Source organism: Rhinoderma darwinii, assembly GCF_050947455.1.
Source record: "Rhinoderma darwinii isolate aRhiDar2 chromosome 5 unlocalized genomic scaffold, aRhiDar2.hap1 SUPER_5_unloc_37, whole genome shotgun sequence".
Classification (NCBI taxonomy): domain Eukaryota; kingdom Metazoa; phylum Chordata; class Amphibia; order Anura; family Rhinodermatidae; genus Rhinoderma; species Rhinoderma darwinii.
In genome coordinates, this window is record NW_027461795.1 from 327,822 (window position 1) to 352,584 (window position 24,763).

General features: G+C 47.7%; 17 non-coding genes across 17 annotated transcripts; all 17 read left to right on the forward strand.

The window, feature by feature from the left end:
* The first annotated feature begins 310 nt into the window (after positions 1 to 310).
* On the forward strand, positions 311 to 501 carry LOC142691517 (U2 spliceosomal RNA). The gene has a single exon (XR_012860062.1). It is a non-coding gene; the product is annotated as a U2 spliceosomal RNA (small nuclear RNA).
* Positions 502 to 1,805: 1,304 nt separating this feature from the next.
* LOC142691519 (U2 spliceosomal RNA) lies at positions 1,806 to 1,996 on the forward strand. The gene has a single exon (XR_012860064.1). It is a non-coding gene; the product is annotated as a U2 spliceosomal RNA (small nuclear RNA).
* A 1,288-nt stretch (positions 1,997 to 3,284) lies between these two features.
* Positions 3,285 to 3,475, forward strand: LOC142691520 (U2 spliceosomal RNA). The gene has a single exon (XR_012860065.1). It is a non-coding gene; the product is annotated as a U2 spliceosomal RNA (small nuclear RNA).
* Positions 3,476 to 4,763: 1,288 nt separating this feature from the next.
* Positions 4,764 to 4,954, forward strand: LOC142691521 (U2 spliceosomal RNA). Its single transcript, XR_012860066.1, has one exon. It is a non-coding gene; the product is annotated as a U2 spliceosomal RNA (small nuclear RNA).
* Positions 4,955 to 6,254: 1,300 nt separating this feature from the next.
* On the forward strand, positions 6,255 to 6,445 carry LOC142691522 (U2 spliceosomal RNA). Its single transcript, XR_012860067.1, has one exon. It is a non-coding gene; the product is annotated as a U2 spliceosomal RNA (small nuclear RNA).
* Positions 6,446 to 7,733: 1,288 nt separating this feature from the next.
* On the forward strand, positions 7,734 to 7,924 carry LOC142691523 (U2 spliceosomal RNA). The gene has a single exon (XR_012860068.1). It is a non-coding gene; the product is annotated as a U2 spliceosomal RNA (small nuclear RNA).
* Positions 7,925 to 9,196: 1,272 nt separating this feature from the next.
* Positions 9,197 to 9,387, forward strand: LOC142691524 (U2 spliceosomal RNA). Its single transcript, XR_012860069.1, has one exon. It is a non-coding gene; the product is annotated as a U2 spliceosomal RNA (small nuclear RNA).
* A 1,284-nt stretch (positions 9,388 to 10,671) lies between these two features.
* Positions 10,672 to 10,862, forward strand: LOC142691525 (U2 spliceosomal RNA). Its single transcript, XR_012860070.1, has one exon. It is a non-coding gene; the product is annotated as a U2 spliceosomal RNA (small nuclear RNA).
* A 1,307-nt stretch (positions 10,863 to 12,169) lies between these two features.
* Positions 12,170 to 12,360, forward strand: LOC142691526 (U2 spliceosomal RNA). Its single transcript, XR_012860071.1, has one exon. It is a non-coding gene; the product is annotated as a U2 spliceosomal RNA (small nuclear RNA).
* Positions 12,361 to 13,636: 1,276 nt separating this feature from the next.
* On the forward strand, positions 13,637 to 13,827 carry LOC142691528 (U2 spliceosomal RNA). Its single transcript, XR_012860072.1, has one exon. It is a non-coding gene; the product is annotated as a U2 spliceosomal RNA (small nuclear RNA).
* A 1,300-nt stretch (positions 13,828 to 15,127) lies between these two features.
* Positions 15,128 to 15,318, forward strand: LOC142691529 (U2 spliceosomal RNA). Its single transcript, XR_012860073.1, has one exon. It is a non-coding gene; the product is annotated as a U2 spliceosomal RNA (small nuclear RNA).
* A 1,276-nt stretch (positions 15,319 to 16,594) lies between these two features.
* On the forward strand, positions 16,595 to 16,785 carry LOC142691531 (U2 spliceosomal RNA). The gene has a single exon (XR_012860075.1). It is a non-coding gene; the product is annotated as a U2 spliceosomal RNA (small nuclear RNA).
* A 1,280-nt stretch (positions 16,786 to 18,065) lies between these two features.
* LOC142691532 (U2 spliceosomal RNA) lies at positions 18,066 to 18,256 on the forward strand. Its single transcript, XR_012860076.1, has one exon. It is a non-coding gene; the product is annotated as a U2 spliceosomal RNA (small nuclear RNA).
* Positions 18,257 to 19,536: 1,280 nt separating this feature from the next.
* LOC142691533 (U2 spliceosomal RNA) lies at positions 19,537 to 19,727 on the forward strand. The gene has a single exon (XR_012860077.1). It is a non-coding gene; the product is annotated as a U2 spliceosomal RNA (small nuclear RNA).
* Positions 19,728 to 21,019: 1,292 nt separating this feature from the next.
* On the forward strand, positions 21,020 to 21,210 carry LOC142691534 (U2 spliceosomal RNA). Its single transcript, XR_012860078.1, has one exon. It is a non-coding gene; the product is annotated as a U2 spliceosomal RNA (small nuclear RNA).
* A 1,288-nt stretch (positions 21,211 to 22,498) lies between these two features.
* On the forward strand, positions 22,499 to 22,689 carry LOC142691535 (U2 spliceosomal RNA). Its single transcript, XR_012860079.1, has one exon. It is a non-coding gene; the product is annotated as a U2 spliceosomal RNA (small nuclear RNA).
* Positions 22,690 to 23,996: 1,307 nt separating this feature from the next.
* LOC142691536 (U2 spliceosomal RNA) lies at positions 23,997 to 24,187 on the forward strand. Its single transcript, XR_012860080.1, has one exon. It is a non-coding gene; the product is annotated as a U2 spliceosomal RNA (small nuclear RNA).
* Positions 24,188 to 24,763: the final 576 nt, after the last annotated feature.

The following is a 24,763-nucleotide window of genomic DNA, read 5'->3' on the forward strand; positions in this document are numbered from 1 at the left end:
GGAACAAGGGGTGGCTGTGGGCATGCACTTGCTGCCGCTGCCAGTGTTTATCTGCATGGCAGCAGGGCATTTGGGCGTTGCCAGGAAGGCGTTTTTATGTAGATTCCTCCTCTTTCAGCACTGCATTGTGGTGCAAGCAAAAGAAGCAAATCCTGTCTGGCTTCCTCTCCGGCCTTTATTCACCTCCCGTGTAGCTGTGAGTGTGTGAGCCTGCAGGGCCCCATGGAATTGCCTAGAAGTAGGCTGAATCGCTGCAAGGGCTGAACAGCAGTATCGGGCAGGCTCGGGCAACGCGCGGCCCGTTCGGGTTATCGCTTCTCGGCCTTTTGGCTAAGATCAAGTGTAGTATCTGTTCTTATCAGTTTAATATCTGATACGTCCCCTATCTGGGGACCATATATTAAATGGATTTTTAGAACAGGGAGATGGAAATAGAGCTTGCTCTGTCCACTCCACGCATTGACCTGGTATTGCAGTATTTCCAGGACCGGTGCACCCTTTCCTTATGTGTTGACTAAAAGCAGATTCCAAAAGTGTTTTTTGTCTTTGCTATTGTTTCTGTCTTTCTGAAGGGATCTCCCCTTTTAATCCCATTATTTCAACACCTGTTGGACAATGCATGAGTGATAATGAGCTCATTGATTAAATGCAATTAATGAATAGATTGCCACCTCTTGTTGTGTGTCGTCTGTGTTTCTGTGTTTCCGGCATTTCACATTGGAACACCTCATTCACCTTCCTTGTCTTCTCTCCGCCCTCCCTTTTAGGTAAGTTAAAGAGCTGCACCTGAGCCAGCCACTGATTGATTGATTGATTGATTGATTGATTGATTGATTGATTGATTGATTGATTGATTGATTGATTGATGCAGCACAACAGTCAAATAGTGGAGTGGAGTAGGGGAACAGCAAACAGCCAATAAAGCAGCCCGCCCGCTCGCCTGCCCGCCACAATGGACCTACCTGTGTACACTAGATGGATGTGATGGAATGTACTGTCGTCCCTACATTTCAAGAAGAAGTAAGAATTGCAGTTGCAACAAAGCCTTGCTTGCCTACAAAGAGAGCAGCAATTTGGATTTGTTACTATGTTACCTAGAAGAATAACAAACTGTGCAAGGATGGAGGTTGTAGGAGCAAGGAGAAGTTGTCTGTAAAGTTGGTGGATGCCTATTTTCCATTTTGCAGTCCCTTGTCTCCCTCCTGTGGCCTCCTGGAGGCAACTAGCTGTGCAAAAAAAAGACAGCCTGGCGGCCGGCTGTTGCAGTGTTGCCCTCTCAGGCAACACTGAGTGACTGACTGAGCCTCACCGTCTTATATAAAGTTCAGACGGAACTTTGCACGTGTCATAGTGGAGCCCTCAGGATTCCAGAGCCAGCTTTCTGACATCATAATGGGGCCTCAGAGATAAAAGCCTGGGCCCAGGCAGTGTTGGTCAGTGCTGCTCAGCAGGCAGCACTGGACTGGACTGGATTACAGCTGATACAAGGTGTGAAGGAACAAGGGGTGGCTGTGGGCATGCACTTGCTGCCGCTGCCAGTGTTTATCTGCATGGCAGCAGGGCATTTGGGCGTTGCCAGGAAGGCGTTTTTATGTAGATTCCTCCTCTTTCAGCACTGCATTGTGGTGCAAGCAAAAGAAGCAAATCCTGTCTGGCTTCCTCTCCGGCCTTTATTCACCTCCCGTGTAGCTGTGAGTGTGTGAGCCTGCAGGGCCCCATGGAATTGCCTAGAAGTAGGCTGAATCGCTGCAAGGGCTGAACAGCAGTATCGGGCAGGCTCGGGCAACGCGCGGCCCGTTCGGGTTATCGCTTCTCGGCCTTTTGGCTAAGATCAAGTGTAGTATCTGTTCTTATCAGTTTAATATCTGATACGTCCCCTATCTGGGGACCATATATTAAATGGATTTTTAGAACAGGGAGATGGAAATAGAGCTTGCTCTGTCCACTCCACGCATTGACCTGGTATTGCAGTATTTCCAGGACCGGTGCACCCTTTCCTTATGTGTTGACTAAAAGCAGATTCCAAAAGTGTTTTTTGTCTTTGCTATTGTTTCTGTCTTTCTGAAGGGATCTCCCCTTTTAATCCCATTATTTCAACACCTGTTGGACAATGCATGAGTGATAATGAGCTCATTGATTAAATGCAATTAATGAATAGATTGCCACCTCTTGTTGTGTGTCGTCTGTGTTTCTGTGTTTCCGGCATTTCACATTGGAACACCTCATTCACCTTCCTTGTCTTCTCTCCGCCCTCCCTTTTAGGTAAGTTAAAGAGCTGCACCTGAGCCAGCCACTGATTGATTGATTGATTGATTGATTGATTGATTGATTGATTGATTGATTGATGCAGCACAACAGTCAAATAGTGGAGTGGAGTAGGGGAACAGCAAACAGCCAATAAAGCAGCCCGCCCGCTCGCCTGCCCGCCACAATGGACCTACCTGTGTACACTAGATGGATGTGATGGAATGTACTGTCGTCCCTACATTTCAAGAAGAAGTAAGAATTGCAGTTGCAACAAAGCCTTGCTTGCCTACAAAGAGAGCAGCAATTTGGATTTGTTACTATGTTACCTAGAAGAATAACAAACTGTGCAAGGATGGAGGTTGTAGGAGCAAGGAGAAGTTGTCTGTAAAGTTGGTGGATGCCTATTTTCCATTTTGCAGTCCCTTGTCTCCCTCTTGTGGCCTCCTGGAGGCAACTAGCTGTGCAAAAAAAAGACAGCCTGGCGGCCGGCTGTTGCAGTGTTGCCCTCTCAGGCAACACTGAGTGACTGACTGAGCCTCACCGTCTTATATAAAGTTCAGACGGAACTTTGCACGTGTCATAGTGGAGCCCTCAGGATTCCAGAGCCAGCTTTCTGACATCATAATGGGGCCTCAGAGATAAAAGCCTGGGCCCAGGCAGTGTTGGTCAGTGCTGCTCAGCAGGCAGCACTGGACTGGACTGGATTACAGCTGATACAAGGTGTGAAGGAACAAGGGGTGGCTGTGGGCATGCACTTGCTGCCGCTGCCAGTGTTTATCTGCATGGCAGCAGGGCATTTGGGCGTTGCCAGGAAGGCATTTTTATGTAGATTCCTCCTCTTTCAGCACTGCATTGTGGTGCAAGCAAAAGAAGCAAATCCTGTCTGGCTTCCTCTCCGGCCTTTATTCACCTCCCGTGTAGCTGTGAGTGTGTGAGCCTGCAGGGCCCCATGGAATTGCCTAGAAGTAGGCTGAATCGCTGCAAGGGCTGAACAGCAGTATCGGGCAGGCTCGGGCAACGCGCGGCCCGTTCGGGTTATCGCTTCTCGGCCTTTTGGCTAAGATCAAGTGTAGTATCTGTTCTTATCAGTTTAATATCTGATACGTCCCCTATCTGGGGACCATATATTAAATGGATTTTTAGAACAGGGAGATGGAAATAGAGCTTGCTCTGTCCACTCCACGCATTGACCTGGTATTGCAGTATTTCCAGGACCGGTGCACCCTTTCCTTATGTGTTGACTAAAAGCAGATTCCAAAAGTGTTTTTTGTCTTTGCTATTGTTTCTGTCTTTCTGAAGGGATCTCCCCTTTTAATCCCATTATTTCAACACCTGTTGGACAATGCATGAGTGATAATGAGCTCATTGATTAAATGCAATTAATGAATAGATTGCCACCTCTTGTTGTGTGTCGTCTGTGTTTCTGTGTTTCCGGCATTTCACATTGGAACACCTCATTCACCTTCCTTGTCTTCTCTCCGCCCTCCCTTTTAGGTAAGTTAAAGAGCTGCACCTGAGCCAGCCACTGATTGATTGATTGATTGATTGATTGATTGATTGATTGATTGATTGATTGATGCAGCACAACAGTCAAATAGTGGAGTGGAGTAGGGGAACAGCAAACAGCCAATAAAGCAGCCCGCCCGCTCGCCTGCCCGCCACAATGGACCTACCTGTGTACACTAGATGGATGTGATGGAATGTACTGTCGTCCCTACATTTCAAGAAGAAGTAAGAATTGCAGTTGCAACAAAGCCTTGCTTGCCTACAAAGAGAGCAGCAATTTGGATTTGTTACTATGTTACCTAGAAGAATAACAAACTGTGCAAGGATGGAGGTTGTAGGAGCAAGGAGAAGTTGTCTGTAAAGTTGGTGGATGCCTATTTTCCATTTTGCAGTCCCTTGTCTCCCTCTTGTGGCCTCCTGGAGGCAACTAGCTGTGCAAAAAAAAGACAGCCTGGCGGCCGGCTGTTGCAGTGTTGCCCTCTCAGGCAACACTGAGTGACTGACTGAGCCTCACCGTCTTATATAAAGTTCAGACGGAACTTTGCACGTGTCATAGTGGAGCCCTCAGGATTCCAGAGCCAGCTTTCTGACATCATAATGGGGCCTCAGAGATAAAAGCCTGGGCCCAGGCAGTGTTGGTCAGTGCTGCTCAGCAGGCAGCACTGGACTGGACTGGATTACAGCTGATACAAGGTGTGAAGGAACAAGGGGTGGCTGTGGGCATGCACTTGCTGCCGCTGCCAGTGTTTATCTGCATGGCAGCAGGGCATTTGGGCGTTGCCAGGAAGGCGTTTTTATGTAGATTCCTCCTCTTTCAGCACTGCATTGTGGTGCAAGCAAAAGAAGCAAATCCTGTCTGGCTTCCTCTCCGGCCTTTATTCACCTCCCGTGTAGCTGTGAGTGTGTGAGCCTGCAGGGCCCCATGGAATTGCCTAGAAGTAGGCTGAATCGCTGCAAGGGCTGAACAGCAGTATCGGGCAGGCTCGGGCAACGCGCGGCCCGTTCGGGTTATCGCTTCTCGGCCTTTTGGCTAAGATCAAGTGTAGTATCTGTTCTTATCAGTTTAATATCTGATACGTCCCCTATCTGGGGACCATATATTAAATGGATTTTTAGAACAGGGAGATGGAAATAGAGCTTGCTCTGTCCACTCCACGCATTGACCTGGTATTGCAGTATTTCCAGGACCGGTGCACCCTTTCCTTATGTGTTGACTAAAAGCAGATTCCAAAAGTGTTTTTTGTCTTTGCTATTGTTTCTGTCTTTCTGAAGGGATCTCCCCTTTTAATCCCATTATTTCAACACCTGTTGGACAATGCATGAGTGATAATGAGCTCATTGATTAAATGCAATTAATGAATAGATTGCCACCTCTTGTTGTGTGTCGTCTGTGTTTCTGTGTTTCCGGCATTTCACATTGGAACACCTCATTCACCTTCCTTGTCTTCTCTCCGCCCTCCCTTTTAGGTAAGTTAAAGAGCTGCACCTGAGCCAGCCACTGATTGATTGATTGATTGATTGATTGATTGATTGATTGATTGATTGATTGATTGATTGATTGATGCAGCACAACAGTCAAATAGTGGAGTGGAGTAGGGGAACAGCAAACAGCCAATAAAGCAGCCCGCCCGCTCGCCTGCCCGCCACAATGGACCTACCTGTGTACACTAGATGGATGTGATGGAATGTACTGTCGTCCCTACATTTCAAGAAGAAGTAAGAATTGCAGTTGCAACAAAGCCTTGCTTGCCTACAAAGAGAGCAGCAATTTGGATTTGTTACTATGTTACCTAGAAGAATAACAAACTGTGCAAGGATGGAGGTTGTAGGAGCAAGGAGAAGTTGTCTGTAAAGTTGGTGGATGCCTATTTTCCATTTTGCAGTCCCTTGTCTCCCTCTTGTGGCCTCCTGGAGGCAACTAGCTGTGCAAAAAAAAGACAGCCTGGCGGCCGGCTGTTGCAGTGTTGCCCTCTCAGGCAACACTGAGTGACTGACTGAGCCTCACCGTCTTATATAAAGTTCAGACGGAACTTTGCACGTGTCATAGTGGAGCCCTCAGGATTCCAGAGCCAGCTTTCTGACATCATAATGGGGCCTCAGAGATAAAAGCCTGGGCCCAGGCAGTGTTGGTCAGTGCTGCTCAGCAGGCAGCACTGGACTGGACTGGATTACAGCTGATACAAGGTGTGAAGGAACAAGGGGTGGCTGTGGGCATGCACTTGCTGCCGCTGCCAGTGTTTATCTGCATGGCAGCAGGGCATTTGGGCGTTGCCAGGAAGGCGTTTTTATGTAGATTCCTCCTCTTTCAGCACTGCATTGTGGTGCAAGCAAAAGAAGCAAATCCTGTCTGGCTTCCTCTCCGGCCTTTATTCACCTCCCGTGTAGCTGTGAGTGTGTGAGCCTGCAGGGCCCCATGGAATTGCCTAGAAGTAGGCTGAATCGCTGCAAGGGCTGAACAGCAGTATCGGGCAGGCTCGGGCAACGCGCGGCCCGTTCGGGTTATCGCTTCTCGGCCTTTTGGCTAAGATCAAGTGTAGTATCTGTTCTTATCAGTTTAATATCTGATACGTCCCCTATCTGGGGACCATATATTAAATGGATTTTTAGAACAGGGAGATGGAAATAGAGCTTGCTCTGTCCACTCCACGCATTGACCTGGTATTGCAGTATTTCCAGGACCGGTGCACCCTTTCCTTATGTGTTGACTAAAAGCAGATTCCAAAAGTGTTTTTTGTCTTTGCTATTGTTTCTGTCTTTCTGAAGGGATCTCCCCTTTTAATCCCATTATTTCAACACCTGTTGGACAATGCATGAGTGATAAAGAGCTCATTGATTAAATGCAATTAATGAATAGATTGCCACCTCTTGTTGTGTGTCGTCTGTGTTTCTGTGTTTCCGGCATTTCACATTGGAACACCTCATTCACCTTCCTTGTCTTCTCTCCGCCCTCCCTTTTAGGTAAGTTAAAGAGCTGCACCTGAGCCAGCCACTGATTGATTGATTGATTGATTGATTGATTGATTGATTGATTGATTGATTGATGCAGCACAACAGTCAAATAGTGGAGTGGAGTAGGGGAACAGCAAACAGCCAATAAAGCAGCCCGCCCGCTCGCCTGCCCGCCACAATGGACCTACCTGTGTACACTAGATGGATGTGATGGAATGTACTGTCGTCCCTACATTTCAAGAAGAAGTAAGAATTGCAGTTGCAACAAAGCCTTGCTTGCCTACAAAGAGAGCAGCAATTTGGATTTGTTACTATGTTACCTAGAAGAATAACAAACTGTGCAAGGATGGAGGTTGTAGGAGCAAGGAGAAGTTGTCTGTAAAGTTGGTGGATGCCTATTTTCCATTTTGCAGTCCCTTGTCTCCCTCTTGTGGCCTCCTGGAGGCAACTAGCTGTGCAAAAAAAAGACAGCCTGGCAGCCGGCTGTTGCAGTGTTGCCCTCTCAGGCAACACTGAGTGACTGACTGAGCCTCACCGTCTTATATAAAGTTCAGACGGAACTTTGCACGTGTCATAGTGGAGCCCTCAGGATTCCAGAGCCAGCTTTCTGACATCATAATGGGGCCTCAGAGATAAAAGCCTGGGCCCAGGCAGTGTTGGTCAGTGCTGCTCAGCAGGCAGCACTGGACTGGACTGGATTACAGCTGATACAAGGTGTGAAGGAACAAGGGGTGGCTGTGGGCATGCACTTGCTGCCGCTGCCAGTGTTTATCTGCATGGCAGCAGGGCATTTGGGCGTTGCCAGGAAGGCGTTTTTATGTAGATTCCTCCTCTTTCAGCACTGCATTGTGGTGCAAGCAAAAGAAGCAAATCCTGTCTGGCTTCCTCTCCGGCCTTTATTCACCTCCCGTGTAGCTGTGAGTGTGTGAGCCTGCAGGGCCCCATGGAATTGCCTAGAAGTAGGCTGAATCGCTGCAAGGGCTGAACAGCAGTATCGGGCAGGCTCGGGCAACGCGCGGCCCGTTCGGGTTATCGCTTCTCGGCCTTTTGGCTAAGATCAAGTGTAGTATCTGTTCTTATCAGTTTAATATCTGATACGTCCCCTATCTGGGGACCATATATTAAATGGATTTTTAGAACAGGGAGATGGAAATAGAGCTTGCTCTGTCCACTCCACGCATTGACCTGGTATTGCAGTATTTCCAGGACCGGTGCACCCTTTCCTTATGTGTTGACTAAAAGCAGATTCCAAAAGTGTTTTTTGTCTTTGCTATTGTTTCTGTCTTTCTGAAGGGATCTCCCCTTTTAATCCCATTATTTCAACACCTGTTGGACAATGCATGAGTGATAATGAGCTCATTGATTAAATGCAATTAATGAATAGATTGCCACCTCTTGTTGTGTGTCGTCTGTGTTTCTGTGTTTCCGGCATTTCACATTGGAACACCTCATTCACCTTCCTTGTCTTCTCTCCGCCCTCCCTTTTAGGTAAGTTAAAGAGCTGCACCTGAGCCAGCCACTGATTGATTGATTGATTGATTGATTGATTGATTGATGCAGCACAACAGTCAAATAGTGGAGTGGAGTAGGGGAACAGCAAACAGCCAATAAAGCAGCCCGCCCGCTCGCCTGCCCGCCACAATGGACCTACCTGTGTACACTAGATGGATGTGATGGAATGTACTGTCGTCCCTACATTTCAAGAAGAAGTAAGAATTGCAGTTGCAACAAAGCCTTGCTTGCCTACAAAGAGAGCAGCAATTTGGATTTGTTACTATGTTACCTAGAAGAATAACAAACTGTGCAAGGATGGAGGTTGTAGGAGCAAGGAGAAGTTGTCTGTAAAGTTGGTGGATGCCTATTTTCCATTTTGCAGTCCCTTGTCTCCCTCTTGTGGCCTCCTGGAGGCAACTAGCTGTGCAAAAAAAAGACAGCCTGGCGGCCGGCTGTTGCAGTGTTGCCCTCTCAGGCAACACTGAGTGACTGACTGAGCCTCACCGTCTTATATAAAGTTCAGACGGAACTTTGCACGTGTCATAGTGGAGCCCTCAGGATTCCAGAGCCAGCTTTCTGACATCATAATGGGGCCTCAGAGATAAAAGCCTGGGCCCAGGCAGTGTTGGTCAGTGCTGCTCAGCAGGCAGCACTGGACTGGACTGGATTACAGCTGATACAAGGTGTGAAGGAACAAGGGGTGGCTGTGGGCATGCACTTGCTGCCGCTGCCAGTGTTTATCTGCATGGCAGCAGGGCATTTGGGCGTTGCCAGGAAGGCGTTTTTATGTAGATTCCTCCTCTTTCAGCACTGCATTGTGGTGCAAGCAAAAGAAGCAAATCCTGTCTGGCTTCCTCTCCGGCCTTTATTCACCTCCCGTGTAGCTGTGAGTGTGTGAGCCTGCAGGGCCCCATGGAATTGCCTAGAAGTAGGCTGAATCGCTGCAAGGGCTGAACAGCAGTATCGGGCAGGCTCGGGCAACGCGCGGCCCGTTCGGGTTATCGCTTCTCGGCCTTTTGGCTAAGATCAAGTGTAGTATCTGTTCTTATCAGTTTAATATCTGATACGTCCCCTATCTGGGGACCATATATTAAATGGATTTTTAGAACAGGGAGATGGAAATAGAGCTTGCTCTGTCCACTCCACGCATTGACCTGGTATTGCAGTATTTCCAGGACCGGTGCACCCTTTCCTTATGTGTTGACTAAAAGCAGATTCCAAAAGTGTTTTTTGTCTTTGCTATTGTTTCTGTCTTTCTGAAGGGATCTCCCCTTTTAATCCCATTATTTCAACACCTGTTGGACAATGCATGAGTGATAATGAGCTCATTGATTAAATGCAATTAATGAATAGATTGCCACATCTTGTTGTGTGTCGTCTGTGTTTCTGTGTTTCCGGCATTTCACATTGGAACACCTCATTCACCTTCCTTGTCTTCTCTCCGCCCTCCCTTTTAGGTAAGTTAAAGAGCTGCACCTGAGCCAGCCATTGATTGATTGATTGATTGATTGATTGATTGATTGATTGATTGATTGATGCAGCACAACAGTCAAATAGTGGAGTGGAGTAGGGGAACAGCAAACAGCCAATAAAGCAGCCCGCCCGCTCGCCTGCCCGTCACAATGGACCTACCTGTGTACACTAGATGGATGTGATGGAATGTACTGTCGTCCCTACATTTCAAGAAGAAGTAAGAATTGCAGTTGCAACAAAGCCTTGCTTGCCTACAAAGAGAGCAGCAATTTGGATTTGTTACTATGTTACCTAGAAGAATAACAAACTGTGCAAGGATGGAGGTTGTAGGAGCAAGGAGAAGTTGTCTGTAAAGTTGGTGGATGCCTATTTTCCATTTTGCAGTCCCTTGTCTCCCTCTTGTGGCCTCCTGGAGGCAACTAGCTGTGCAAAAAAAAGACAGCCTGGCGGCCGGCTGTTGCAGTGTTGCCCTCTCAGGCAACACTGAGTGACTGACTGAGCCTCACCGTCTTATATAAAGTTCAGACGGAACTTTGCACGTGTCATAGTGGAGCCCTCAGGATTCCAGAGCCAGCTTTCTGACATCATAATGGGGCCTCAGAGATAAAAGCCTGGGCCCAGGCAGTGTTGGTCAGTGCTGCTCAGCAGGCAGCACTGGACTGGACTGGATTACAGCTGATACAAGGTGTGAAGGAACAAGGGGTGGCTGTGGGCATGCACTTGCTGCCGCTGCCAGTGTTTATCTGCATGGCAGCAGGGCATTTGGGCGTTGCCAGGAAGGCGTTTTTATGTAGATTCCTCCTCTTTCAGCACTGCATTGTGGTGCAAGCAAAAGAAGCAAATCCTGTCTGGCTTCCTCTCCGGCCTTTATTCACCTCCCGTGTAGCTGTGAGTGTGTGAGCCTGCAGGGCCCCATGGAATTGCCTAGAAGTAGGCTGAATCGCTGCAAGGGCTGAACAGCAGTATCGGGCAGGCTCGGGCAACGCGCGGCCCGTTCGGGTTATCGCTTCTCGGCCTTTTGGCTAAGATCAAGTGTAGTATCTGTTCTTATCAGTTTAATATCTGATACGTCCCCTATCTGGGGACCATATATTAAATGGATTTTTAGAACAGGGAGATGGAAATAGAGCTTGCTCTGTCCACTCCACGCATTGACCTGGTATTGCAGTATTTCCAGGACCGGTGCACCCTTTCCTTATGTGTTGACTAAAAGCAGATTCCAAAAGTGTTTTTTGTCTTTGCTATTGTTTCTGTCTTTCTGAAGGGATCTCCCCTTTTAATCCCATTATTTCAACACCTGTTGGACAATGCATGAGTGATAATGAGCTCATTGATTAAATGCAATTAATGAATAGATTGCCACCTCTTGTTGTGTGTCGTCTGTGTTTCTGTGTTTCCGGCATTTCACATTGGAACACCTCATTCACCTTCCTTGTCTTCTCTCCGCCCTCCCTTTTAGGTAAGTTAAAGAGCTGCACCTGAGCCAGCCACTGATTGATTGCTTGATTGATTGATTGATTGATTGATTGATTGATTGATTGATTGATTGATTGATTGATTGATGCAGCACAACAGTCAAATAGTGGAGTGGAGTAGGGGAACAGCAAACAGCCAATAAAGCAGCCCGCCCACTCGCCTGCCCGCCACAATGGACCTACCTGTGTACACTAGATGGATGTGATGGAATGTACTGTCGTCCCTACATTTCAAGAAGAAGTAAGAATTGCAGTTGCAACAAAGCCTTGCTTGCCTACAAAGAGAGCAGCAATTTGGATTTGTTACTATGTTACCTAGAAGAATAACAAACTGTGCAAGGATGGAGGTTGTAGGAGCAAGGAGAAGTTGTCTGTAAAGTTGGTGGATGCCTATTTTCCATTTTGCAGTCCCTTGTCTCCCTCTTGTGGCCTCCTGGAGGCAACTAGCTGTGCAAAAAAAGACAGCCTGGCGGCCGGCTGTTGCAGTGTTGCCCTCTCAGGCAACACTGAGTGACTGACTGAGCCTCACCGTCTTATATAAAGTTCAGACGGAACTTTGCACGTGTCATAGTGGAGCCCTCAGGATTCCAGAGCCAGCTTTCTGACATCATAATGGGGCCTCAGAGATAAAAGCCTGGGCCCAGGCAGTGTTGGTCAGTGCTGCTCAGCAGGCAGCACTGGACTGGACTGGATTACAGCTGATACAAGGTGTGAAGGAACAAGGGGTGGCTGTGGGCATGCACTTGCTGCCGCTGCCAGTGTTTATCTGCATGGCAGCAGGGCATTTGGGCGTTGCCAGGAAGGCGTTTTTATGTAGATTCCTCCTCTTTCAGCACTGCATTGTGGTGCAAGCAAAAGAAGCAAATCCTGTCTGGCTTCCTCTCCGGCCTTTATTCACCTCCCGTGTAGCTGTGAGTGTGTGAGCCTGCAGGGCCCCATGGAATTGCCTAGAAGTAGGCTGAATCGCTGCAAGGGCTGAACAGCAGTATCGGGCAGGCTCGGGCAACGCGCGGCCCGTTCGGGTTATCGCTTCTCGGCCTTTTGGCTAAGATCAAGTGTAGTATCTGTTCTTATCAGTTTAATATCTGATACGTCCCCTATCTGGGGACCATATATTAAATGGATTTTTAGAACAGGGAGATGGAAATAGAGCTTGCTCTGTCCACTCCACGCATTGACCTGGTATTGCAGTATTTCCAGGACCGGTGCACCCTTTCCTTATGTGTTGACTAAAAGCAGATTCCAAAAGTGTTTTTTGTCTTTGCTATTGTTTCTGTCTTTCTGAAGGGATCTCCCCTTTTAATCCCATTATTTCAACACCTGTTGGACAATGCATGAGTGATAATGAGCTCATTGATTAAATGCAATTAATGAATAGATTGCCACCTCTTGTTGTGTGTCGTCTGTGTTTCTGTGTTTCCGGCATTTCACATTGGAACACCTCATTCACCTTCCTTGTCTTCTCTCCGCCCTCCCTTTTAGGTAAGTTAAAGAGCTGCACCTGAGCCAGCCACTGATTGATTGATTGATTGATTGATTGATTGATTGATTGATGCAGCACAACAGTCAAATAGTGGAGTGGAGTAGGGGAACAGCAAACAGCCAATAAAGCAGCCCGCCCGCTCGCCTGCCCGCCACAATGGACCTACCTGTGTACAATAGATGGATGTGATGGAATGTACTGTCGTCCCTACATTTCAAGAAGAAGTAAGAATTGCAGTTGCAACAAAGCCTTGCTTGCCTACAAAGAGAGCAGCAATTTGGATTTGTTACTATGTTACCTAGAAGAATAACAAACTGTGCAAGGATGGAGGTTGTAGGAGCAAGGAGAAGTTGTCTGTAAAGTTGGTGGATGCCTATTTTCCATTTTGCAGTCCCTTGTCTCCCTCTTGTGGCCTCCTGGAGGCAACTAGCTGTGCAAAAAAAAGACAGCCTGGCGGCCGGCTGTTGCAGTGTTGCCCTCTCAGGCAACACTGAGTGACTGGCTGAGCCTCACCGTCTTATATAAAGTTCAGACGGAACTTTGCACGTGTCATAGTGGAGCCCTCAGGATTCCAGAGCCAGCTTTCTGACATCATAATGGGGCCTCAGAGATAAAAGCCTGGGCCCAGGCAGTGTTGGTCAGTGCTGCTCAGCAGGCAGCACTGGACTGGACTGGATTACAGCTGATACAAGGTGTGAAGGAACAAGGGGTGGCTGTGGGCATGCACTTGCTGCCGCTGCCAGTGTTTATCTGCATGGCAGCAGGGCATTTGGGCGTTGCCAGGAAGGCGTTTTTATGTAGATTCCTCCTCTTTCAGCACTGCATTGTGGTGCAAGCAAAAGAAGCAAATCCTGTCTGGCTTCCTCTCCGGCCTTTATTCACCTCCCGTGTAGCTGTGAGTGTGTGAGCCTGCAGGGCCCCATGGAATTGCCTAGAAGTAGGCTGAATCGCTGCAAGGGCTGAACAGCAGTATCGGGCAGGCTCGGGCAACGCGCGGCCCGTTCGGGTTATCGCTTCTCGGCCTTTTGGCTAAGATCAAGTGTAGTATCTGTTCTTATCAGTTTAATATCTGATACGTCCCCTATCTGGGGACCATATATTAAATGGATTTTTAGAACAGGGAGATGGAAATAGAGCTTGCTCTGTCCACTCCACGCATTGACCTGGTATTGCAGTATTTCCAGGACCGGTGCACCCTTTCCTTATGTGTTGACTAAAAGCAGATTCCAAAAGTGTTTTTTGTCTTTGCTATTGTTTCTGTCTTTCTGAAGGGATCTCCCCTTTTAATCCCATTATTTCAACACCTGTTGGACAATGCATGAGTGATAATGAGCTCATTGATTAAATGCAATTAATGAATAGATTGCCACCTCTTGTTGTGTGTCGTCTGTGTTTCTGTGTTTCCGGCATTTCACATTGGAACACCTCATTCACCTTCCTTGTCTTCTCTCCGCCCTCCCTTTTAGGTAAGTTAAAGAGCTGCACCTGAGCCAGCCACTGATTGATTGATTGATTGATTGATTGATTGATTGATTGATTGATTGATTGATTGATTGATTGATGCAGCACAACAGTCAAATAGTGGAGTGGAGTAGGGGAACAGCAAACAGCCAATAAAGCAGCCCGCCCGCTCGCCTGCCCGCCACAATGGACCTACCTGTGTACACTAGATGGATGTGATGGAATGTACTGTCGTCCCTACATTTCAAGAAGAAGTAAGAATTGCAGTTGCAACAAAGCCTTGCTTGCCTACAAAGAGAGCAGCAATTTGGATTTGTTACTATGTTACCTAGAAGAATAACAAACTGTGCAAGGATGGAGGTTGTAGGAGCAAGGAGAAGTTGTCTGTAAAGTTGGTGGATGCCTATTTTCCATTTTGCAGTCCCTTGTCTCCCTCTTGTGGCCTCCTGGAGGCAACTAGCTGTGCAAAAAAAAGACAGCCTGGCGGCCGGCTGTTGCAGTGTTGCCCTCTCAGGCAACACTGAGTGACTGACTGAGCCTCACCGTCTTATATAAAGTTCAGACGGAACTTTGCACGTGTCATAGTGGAGCCCTCAGGATTCCAGAGCCAGCTTTCTGACATCATAATGGGGCCTCAGAGATAAAAGCCTGGGCCCAGGCAGTGTTGGTCAGTGCTGCTCAGCAGGCAGCACTGGACTGGACTGGATTACAGCTGATACAAGGTGTGAAGGAACAAGGGGTGGCTGTGGGCATGCACTTGCTGCCGCTGCCAGTGTTTATCTGCATGGCAGCAGGGCATTTGGGCGTTGCCAGGAAGGCGTTTTTATGTAGATTCCTCCTCTTTCAGCACTGCATTGTGGTGCAAGCAAAAGAAGCAAATCCTGTCTGGCTTCCTCTCCGGCCTTTATTCACCTCCCGTGTAGCTGTGAGTGTGTGAGCCTGCAGGGCCCCATGGAATTGCCTAGAAGTAGGCTGAATCGCTGCAAGGGCTGAACAGCAGTATCGGGCAGGCTCGGGCAACGCGCGGCCCGTTCGGGTTATCGCTTCTCGGCCTTTTGGCTAAGATCAAGTGTAGTATCTGTTCTTATCAGTTTAATATCTGATACGTCCCCTATCTGGGGACCATATATTAAATGGATTTTTAGAACAGGGAGATGGAAATAGAGCTTGCTCTGTCCACTCCACGCATTGACCTGGTATTGCAGTATTTCCAGGACCGGTGCACCCTTTCCTTATGTGTTGACTAAAAGCAGATTCCAAAAGTGTTTTTTGTCTTTGCTATTGTTTCTGTCTTTCTGAAGGGATCTCCCCTTTTAATCCCATTATTTCAACACCTGTTGGACAATGCATGAGTGATAATGAGCTCATTGATTAAATGCAATTAATGAATAGATTGCCACCTCTTGTTGTGTGTCGTCTGTGTTTCTGTGTTTCCGGCATTTCACATTGGAACACCTCATTCACCTTCCTTGTCTTCTCTCCGCCCTCCCTTTTAGGTAAGTTAAAGAGCTGCACCTGAGCCAGCCACTGATTGATTGCTTGATTGATTGATTGATTGATTGATTGATGCAGCACAACAGTCAAATAGTGGAGTGGAGTAGGGGAACAGCAAACAGCCAATAAAGCAGCCCGCCCGCTCGCCTGCCCGCCACAATGGACCTACCTGTGTACACTAGATGGATGTGATGGAATGTACTGTCGTCCCTACATTTCAAGAAGAAGTAAGAATTGCAGTTGCAACAAAGCCTTGCTTGCCTACAAAGAGAGCAGCAATTTGGATTTGTTACTATGTTACCTAGAAGAATAACAAACTGTGCAAGGATGGAGGTTGTAGGAGCAAGGAGAAGTTGTCTGTAAAGTTGGTGGATGCCTATTTTCCATTTTGCAGTCCCTTGTCTCCCTCTTGTGGCCTCCTGGAGGCAACTAGCTGTGCAAAAAAAAGACAGCCTGGCGGCCGGCTGTTGCAGTGTTGCCCTCTCAGGCAACACTGAGTGACTGACTGAGCCTCACCGTCTTATATAAAGTTCAGACGGAACTTTGCACGTGTCATAGTGGAGCCCTCAGGATTCCAGAGCCAGCTTTCTGACATCATAATGGGGCCTCAGAGATAAAAGCCTGGGCCCAGGCAGTGTTGGTCAGTGCTGCTCAGCAGGCAGCACTGGACTGGACTGGATTACAGCTGATACAAGGTGTGAAGGAACAAGGGGTGGCTGTGGGCATGCACTTGCTGCCGCTGCCAGTGTTTATCTGCATGGCAGCAGGGCATTTGGGCGTTGCCAGGAAGGCGTTTTTATGTAGATTCCTCCTCTTTCAGCACTGCATTGTGGTGCAAGCAAAAGAAGCAAATCCTGTCTGGCTTCCTCTCCGGCCTTTATTCACCTCCCGTGTAGCTGTGAGTGTGTGAGCCTGCAGGGCCCCATGGAATTGCCTAGAAGTAGGCTGAATCGCTGCAAGGGCTGAACAGCAGTATCGGGCAGGCTCGGGCAACGCGCGGCCCGTTCGGGTTATCGCTTCTCGGCCTTTTGGCTAAGATCAAGTGTAGTATCTGTTCTTATCAGTTTAATATCTGATACGTCCCCTATCTGGGGACCATATATTAAATGGATTTTTAGAACAGGGAGATGGAAATAGAGCTTGCTCTGTCCACTCCACGCATTGACCTGGTATTGCAGTATTTCCAGGACCGGTGCACCCTTTCCTTATGTGTTGACTAAAAGCAGATTCCAAAAGTGTTTTTTGTCTTTGCTATTGTTTCTGTCTTTCTGACGGGATCTCCCCTTTTAATCCCATTATTTCAACACCTGTTGGACAATGCATGAGTGATAATGAGCTCATTGATTAAATGCAATTAATGAATAGATTGCCACCTCTTGTTGTGTGTCGTCTGTGTTTCTGTGTTTCCGGCATTTCACATTGGAACACCTCATTCACCTTCCTTGTCTTCTCTCCGCCCTCCCTTTTAGGTAAGTTAAAGAGCTGCACCTGAGCCAGCCACTGATTGATTGATTGATTGATTGATTGATTGATTGATTGATTGATGCAGCACAACAGTCAAATAGTGGAGTGGAGTAGGGGAACAGCAAACAGCCAATAAAGCAGCCCGCCCGCTCGCCTGCCCGCCACAATGGACCTACCTGTGTACACTAGATGGATGTGATGGAATGTACTGTCGTCCCTACATTTCAAGAAGAAGTAAGAATTGCAGTTGCAACAAAGCCTTGCTTGCCTACAAAGAGAGCAGCAATTTGGATTTGTTACTATGTTACCTAGAAGAATAACAAACTGTGCAAGGATGGAGGTTGTAGGAGCAAGGAGAAGTTGTCTGTAAAGTTGGTGGATGCCTATTTTCCATTTTGCAGTCCCTTGTCTCCCTCTTGTGGCCTCCTGGAGGCAACTAGCTGTGCAAAAAAAAGACAGCCTGGCGGCCGGCTGTTGCAGTGTTGCCCTCTCAGGCAACACTGAGTGACTGACTGAGCCTCACCGTCTTATATAAAGTTCAGACGGAACTTTGCACGTGTCATAGTGGAGCCCTCAGGATTCCAGAGCCAGCTTTCTGACATCATAATGGGGCCTCAGAGATAAAAGCCTGGGCCCAGGCAGTGTTGGTCAGTGCTGCTCAGCAGGCAGCACTGGACTGGACTGGATTACAGCTGATACAAGGTGTGAAGGAACAAGGGGTGGCTGTGGGCATGCACTTGCTGCCGCTGCCAGTGTTTATCTGCATGGCAGCAGGGCATTTGGGCGTTGCCAGGAAGGCGTTTTTATGTAGATTCCTCCTCTTTCAGCACTGCATTGTGGTGCAAGCAAAAGAAGCAAATCCTGTCTGGCTTCCTCTCCGGCCTTTATTCACCTCCCGTGTAGCTGTGAGTGTGTGAGCCTGCAGGGCCCCATGGAATTGCCTAGAAGTAGGCTGAATCGCTGCAAGGGCTGAACAGCAGTATCGGGCAGGCTCGGGCAACGCGCGGCCCGTTCGGGTTATCGCTTCTCGGCCTTTTGGCTAAGATCAAGTGTAGTATCTGTTCTTATCAGTTTAATATCTGATACGTCCCCTATCTGGGGACCATATATTAAATGGATTTTTAGAACAGGGAGATGGAAATAGAGCTTGCTCTGTCCACTCCACGCATTGACCTGGTATTGCAGTATTTCCAGGACCGGTGCACCCTTTCCTTATGTGTTGACTAAAAGCAGATTCCAAAAGTGTTTTTTGTCTTTGCTATTGTTTCTGTCTTTCTGAAGGGATCTCCCCTTTTAATCCCATTATTTCAACACCTGTTGGACAATGCATGAGTGATAATGAGCTCATTGATTAAATGCAATTAATGAATAGATTGCCACCTCTTGTTGTGTGTCGTCTGTGTTTCTGTGTTTCCGGCATTTCACATTGGAACACCTCATTCACCTTCCTTGTCTTCTCTCCGCCCTCCCTTTTAGGTAAGTTAAAGAGCTGCACCTGAGCCAGCCACTGATTGATTGATTGATTGATTGATTGATTGATTGATTGATTGATGCAGCACAACAGTCAAATAGTGGAGTGGAGTAGGGGAACAGCAAACAGCCAATAAAGCAGCCCGCCCGCTCGCCTGCCCGCCACAATGGACCTACCTGTGTACACTAGATGGATGTGATGGAATGTACTGTCGTCCCTACATTTCAAGAAGAAGTAAGAATTGCAGTTGCAACAAAGCCTTGCTTGCCTACAAAGAGAGCAGCAATTTGGATTTGTTACTATGTTACCTAGAAGAATAACAAACTGTGCAAGGATGGAGGTTGTAGGAGCAAGGAGAAGTTGTCTGTAAAGTTGGTGGATGCCTATTTTCCATTTTGCAGTCCCTTGTCTCCCTCCTGTGGCCTCCTGGAGGCAACTAGCTGTGCAAAAAAAAGACAGCCTGGCGGCCGGCTGTTGCAGTGTTGCCCTCTCAGGCAACACTGAGTGACTGACTGAGCCTCACCGTCTTATATAAAGTTCAGACGGAACTTTGCACGTGTCATAGTGGAGCCCTCAGGATTCCAGAGCCAGCTTTCTGACATCATAATGGGGCCTCAGAGATAAAAGCCTGGGCCCAGGCAGTGTTGGTCAGTGCTGCTCAGCAGGCAGCACTGGACTGGACTGGATTACAGCTGATACAAGGTGTGAAGGAACAAGGGGTGGCTGTGGGCATGCACTTGCTGCCGCTGCCAGTGTTTATCTGCATGGCAGCAGGGCATTTGGGCGTTGCCAGGAAGGCGTTTTTATGTAGATTCCTCCTCTTTCAGCACTGCATTGTGGTGCAAGCAAAAGAAGCAAATCCTGTCTGGCTTCCTCTCCGGCCTTTATTCACCTCCCGTGTAGCTGTGAGTGTGTGAGCCTGCAGGGCCCCATGGAATTGCCTAGAAGTAGGCTGAATCGCTGCAAGGGCTGAACAGCAGTATCGGGCAGGCTCGGGCAACGCGCGGCCCGTTCGGGTTATCGCTTCTCGGCCTTTTGGCTAAGATCAAGTGTAGTATCTGTTCTTATCAGTTTAATATCTGATACGTCCCCTATCTGGGGACCATATATTAAATGGATTTTTAGAACAGGGAGATGGAAATAGAGCTTGCTCTGTCCACTCCACGCATTGACCTGGTATTGCAGTATTTCCAGGACCGGTGCACCCTTTCCTTATGTGTTGACTAAAAGCAGATTCCAAAAGTGTTTTTTGTCTTTGCTATTGTTTCTGTCTTTCTGAAGGGATCTCCCCTTTTAATCCCATTATTTCAACACCTGTTGGACAATGCATGAGTGATAATGAGCTCATTGATTAAATGCAATTAATGAATAGATTGCCACCTCTTGTTGTGTGTCGTCTGTGTTTCTGTGTTTCCGGCATTTCACATTGGAACACCTCATTCACCTTCCTTGTCTTCTCTCCGCCCTCCCTTTTAGGTAAGTTAAAGAGCTGCACCTGAGCCAGCCACTGATTGATTGATTGATTGATTGATTGATTGATTGATTGATTGATTGATTGATTGATGCAGCACAACAGTCAAATAGTGGAGTGGAGTAGGGGAACAGCAAACAGCCAATAAAGCAGCCCGCCCGCTCGCCTGCCCGCCACAATGGACCTACCTGTGTACACTAGATGGATGTGATGGAATGTACTGTCGTCCCTACATTTCAAGAAGAAGTAAGAATTGCAGTTGCAACAAAGCCTTGCTTGCCTACAAAGAGAGCAGCAATTTGGATTTGTTACTATGTTACCTAGAAGAATAACAAACTGTGCAAGGATGGAGGTTGTAGGAGCAAGGAGAAGTTGTCTGTAAAGTTGGTGGATGCCTATTTTCCATTTTGCAGTCCCTTGTCTCCCTCCTGTGGCCTCCTGGAGGCAACTAGCTGTGCAAAAAAAAGACAGCCTGGCGGCCGGCTGTTGCAGTGTTGCCCTCTCAGGCAACACTGAGTGACTGACTGAGCCTCACCGTCTTATATAAAGTTCAGACGGAACTTTGCACGTGTCATAGTGGAGCCCTCAGGATTCCAGAGCCAGCTTTCTGACATCATAATGGGGCCTCAGAGATAAAAGCCTGGGCCCAGGCAGTGTTGGTCAGTGCTGCTCAGCAGGCAGCACTGGACTGGACTGGATTACAGCTGATACAAGGTGTGAAGGAACAAGGGGTGGCTGTGGGCATGCACTTGCTGCCGCTGCCAGTGTTTATCTGCATGGCAGCAGGGCATTTGGGCGTTGCCAGGAAGGCGTTTTTATGTAGATTCCTCCTCTTTCAGCACTGCATTGTGGTGCAAGCAAAAGAAGCAAATCCTGTCTGGCTTCCTCTCCGGCCTTTATTCACCTCCCGTGTAGCTGTGAGTGTGTGAGCCTGCAGGGCCCCATGGAATTGCCTAGAAGTAGGCTGAATCGCTGCAAGGGCTGAACAGCAGTATCGGGCAGGCTCGGGCAACGCGCGGCCCGTTCGGGTTATCGCTTCTCGGCCTTTTGGCTAAGATCAAGTGTAGTATCTGTTCTTATCAGTTTAATATCTGATACGTCCCCTATCTGGGGACCATATATTAAATGGATTTTTAGAACAGGGAGATGGAAATAGAGCTTGCTCTGTCCACTCCACGCATTGACCTGGTATTGCAGTATTTCCAGGACCGGTGCACCCTTTCCTTATGTGTTGACTAAAAGCAGATTCCAAAAGTGTTTTTTGTCTTTGCTATTGTTTCTGTCTTTCTGAAGGGATCTCCCCTTTTAATCCCATTATTTCAACACCTGTTGGACAATGCATGAGTGATAATGAGCTCATTGATTAAATGCAATTAATGAATAGATTGCCACCTCTTGTTGTGTGTCGTCTGTGTTTCTGTGTTTCCGGCATTTCACATTGGAACACCTCATTCACCTTCCTTGTCTTCTCTCCGCCCTCCCTTTTAGGTAAGTTAAAGAGCTGCACCTGAGCCAGCCACTGATTGATTGATTGATTGATTGATTGATTGATTGATTGATTGATTGATTGATGCAGCACAACAGTCAAATAGTGGAGTGGAGTAGGGGAACAGCAAACAGCCAATAAAGCAGCCCGCCCGCTCGCCTGCCCGTCACAATGGACCTACCTGTGTACACTAGATGGATGTGATGGAATGTACTGTCGTCCCTACATTTCAAGAAGAAGTAAGAATTGCAGTTGCAACAAAGCCTTGCTTGCCTACAAAGAGAGCAGCAATTTGGATTTGTTACTATGTTACCTAGAAGAATAACAAACTGTGCAAGGATGGAGGTTGTAGGAGCAAGGAGAAGTTGTCTGTAAAGTTGGTGGATGCCTATTTTCCATTTTGCAGTCCCTTGTCTCCCTCTTGTGGCCTCCTGGAGGCAACTAGCTGTGCAAAAAAAAGACAGCCTGGCGGCCGGCTGTTGCAGTGTTGCCCTCTCAGGCAACACTGAGTGACTGACTGAGCCTCACCGTCTTATATAAAGTTCAGACGGAACTTTGCACGTGTCATAGTGGAGCCCTCAGGATTCCAGAGCCAGCTTTCTGACATCATAATGGGGCCTCAGAGATAAAAGCCTGGGCCCAGGCAGTGTTGGTCAGTGCTGCTCAGCAGGCAGCACTGGACTGGACTGGATTACAGCTGATACAAGGTGTGAAGGAACAAGGGGTGGCTGTGGGCATGCACTTGCTGCCGCTGCCAGTGTTTATCTGCATGGCAGCAGGGCATTTGGGCGTTGCCAGGAAGGCGTTTTTATGTAGATTCCTCCTCTTTCAGCACTGCATTGTGGTGCAAGCAAAAGAAGCAAATCCTGTCTGGCTTCCTCTCCGGCCTTTATTCACCTCCCGTGTAGCTGTGAGTGTGTGAGCCTGCAGGGCCCCATGGAATTGCCTAGAAGTAGGCTGAATCGCTGCAAGGGCTGAACAGCAGTATCGGGCAGGCTCGGGCAACGCGCGGCCCGTTCGGGTTATCGCTTCTCGGCCTTTTGGCTAAGATCAAGTGTAGTATCTGTTCTTATCAGTTTAATATCTGATACGTCCCCTATCTGGGGACCATATATTAAATGGATTTTTAGAACAGGGAGATGGAAATAGAGCTTGCTCTGTCCACTCCACGCATTGACCTGGTATTGCAGTATTTCCAGGACCGGTGCACCCTTTCCTTATGTGTTGACTAAAAGCAGATTCCAAAAGTGTTTTTTGTCTTTGCTATTGTTTCTGTCTTTCTGAAGGGATCTCCCCTTTTAATCCCATTATTTCAACACCTGTTGGACAATGCATGAGTGATAATGAGCTCATTGATTAAATGCAATTAATGAATAGATTGCCACCTCTTGTTGTGTGTCGTCTGTGTTTCTGTGTTTCCGGCATTTCACATTGGAACACCTCATTCACCTTCCTTGTCTTCTCTCCGCCCTCCCTTTTAGGTAAGTTAAAGAGCTGCACCTGAGCCAGCCACTGATTGATTGCTTGATTGATTGATTGATTGATTGATTGATTGATTGATTGATTGATTGATTGATTGATTGATGCAGCACAACAGTCAAATAGTGGAGTGGAGTAGGGGAACAGCAAACAGCCAATAAAGCAGCCCGCCCACTCGCCTGCCCGCCACAATGGACCTACCTGTGTACACTAGATGGATGTGATGGAATGTACTGTCGTCCCTACATTTCAAGAAGAAGTAAGAATTGCAGTTGCAACAAAGCCTTGCTTGCCTACAAAGAGAGCAGCAATTTGGATTTGTTACTATGTTACCTAGAAGAATAACAAACTGTGCAAGGATGGAGGTTGTAGGAGCAAGGAGAAGTTGTCTGTAAAGTTGGTGGATGCCTATTTTCCATTTTGCAGTCCCTTGTCTCCCTCTTGTGGCCTCCTGGAGGCAACTAGCTGTGCAAAAAAAGACAGCCTGGCGGCCGGCTGTTGCAGTGTTGCCCTCTCAGGCAACACTGAGTGACTGACTGAGCCTCACCGTCTTATATAAAGTTCAGACGGAACTTTGCACGTGTCATAGTGGAGCCCTCAGGATTCCAGAGCCAGCTTTCTGACATCATAATGGGGCCTCAGAGATAAAAGCCTGGGCCCAGGCAGTGTTGGTCAGTGCTGCTCAGCAGGCAGCACTGGACTGGACTGGATTACAGCTGATACAAGGTGTGAAGGAACAAGGGGTGGCTGTGGGCATGCACTTGCTGCCGCTGCCAGTGTTTATCTGCATGGCAGCAGGGCATTTGGGCGTTGCCAGGAAGGCGTTTTTATGTAGATTCCTCCTCTTTCAGCACTGCATTGTGGTGCAAGCAAAAGAAGCAAATCCTGTCTGGCTTCCTCTCCGGCCTTTATTCACCTCCCGTGTAGCTGTGAGTGTGTGAGCCTGCAGGGCCCCATGGAATTGCCTAGAAGTAGGCTGAATCGCTGCAAGGGCTGAACAGCAGTATCGGGCAGGCTCGGGCAACGCGCGGCCCGTTCGGGTTATCGCTTCTCGGCCTTTTGGCTAAGATCAAGTGTAGTATCTGTTCTTATCAGTTTAATATCTGATACGTCCCCTATCTGGGGACCATATATTAAATGGATTTTTAGAACAGGGAGATGGAAATAGAGCTTGCTCTGTCCACTCCACGCATTGACCTGGTATTGCAGTATTTCCAGGACCGGTGCACCCTTTCCTTATGTGTTGACTAAAAGCAGATTCCAAAAGTGTTTTTTGTCTTTGCTATTGTTTCTGTCTTTCTGAAGGGATCTCCCCTTTTAATCCCATTATTTCAACACCTGTTGGACAATGCATGAGTGATAATGAGCTCATTGATTAAATGCAATTAATGAATAGATTGCCACCTCTTGTTGTGTGTCGTCTGTGTTTCTGTGTTTCCGGCATTTCACATTGGAACACCTCATTCACCTTCCTTGTCTTCTCTCCGCCCTCCCTTTTAGGTAAGTTAAAGAGCTGCACCTGAGCCAGCCACTGATTGATTGATTGATTGATTGATTGATTGATTGATTGATTGATGCAGCACAACAGTCAAATAGTGGAGTGGAGTAGGGGAACAGCAAACAGCCAATAAAGCAGCCCGCCCGCTCGCCTGCCCGCCACAATGGACCTACCTGTGTACAATAGATGGATGTGATGGAATGTACTGTCGTCCCTACATTTCAAGAAGAAGTAAGAATTGCAGTTGCAACAAAGCCTTGCTTGCCTACAAAGAGAGCAGCAATTTGGATTTGTTACTATGTTACCTAGAAG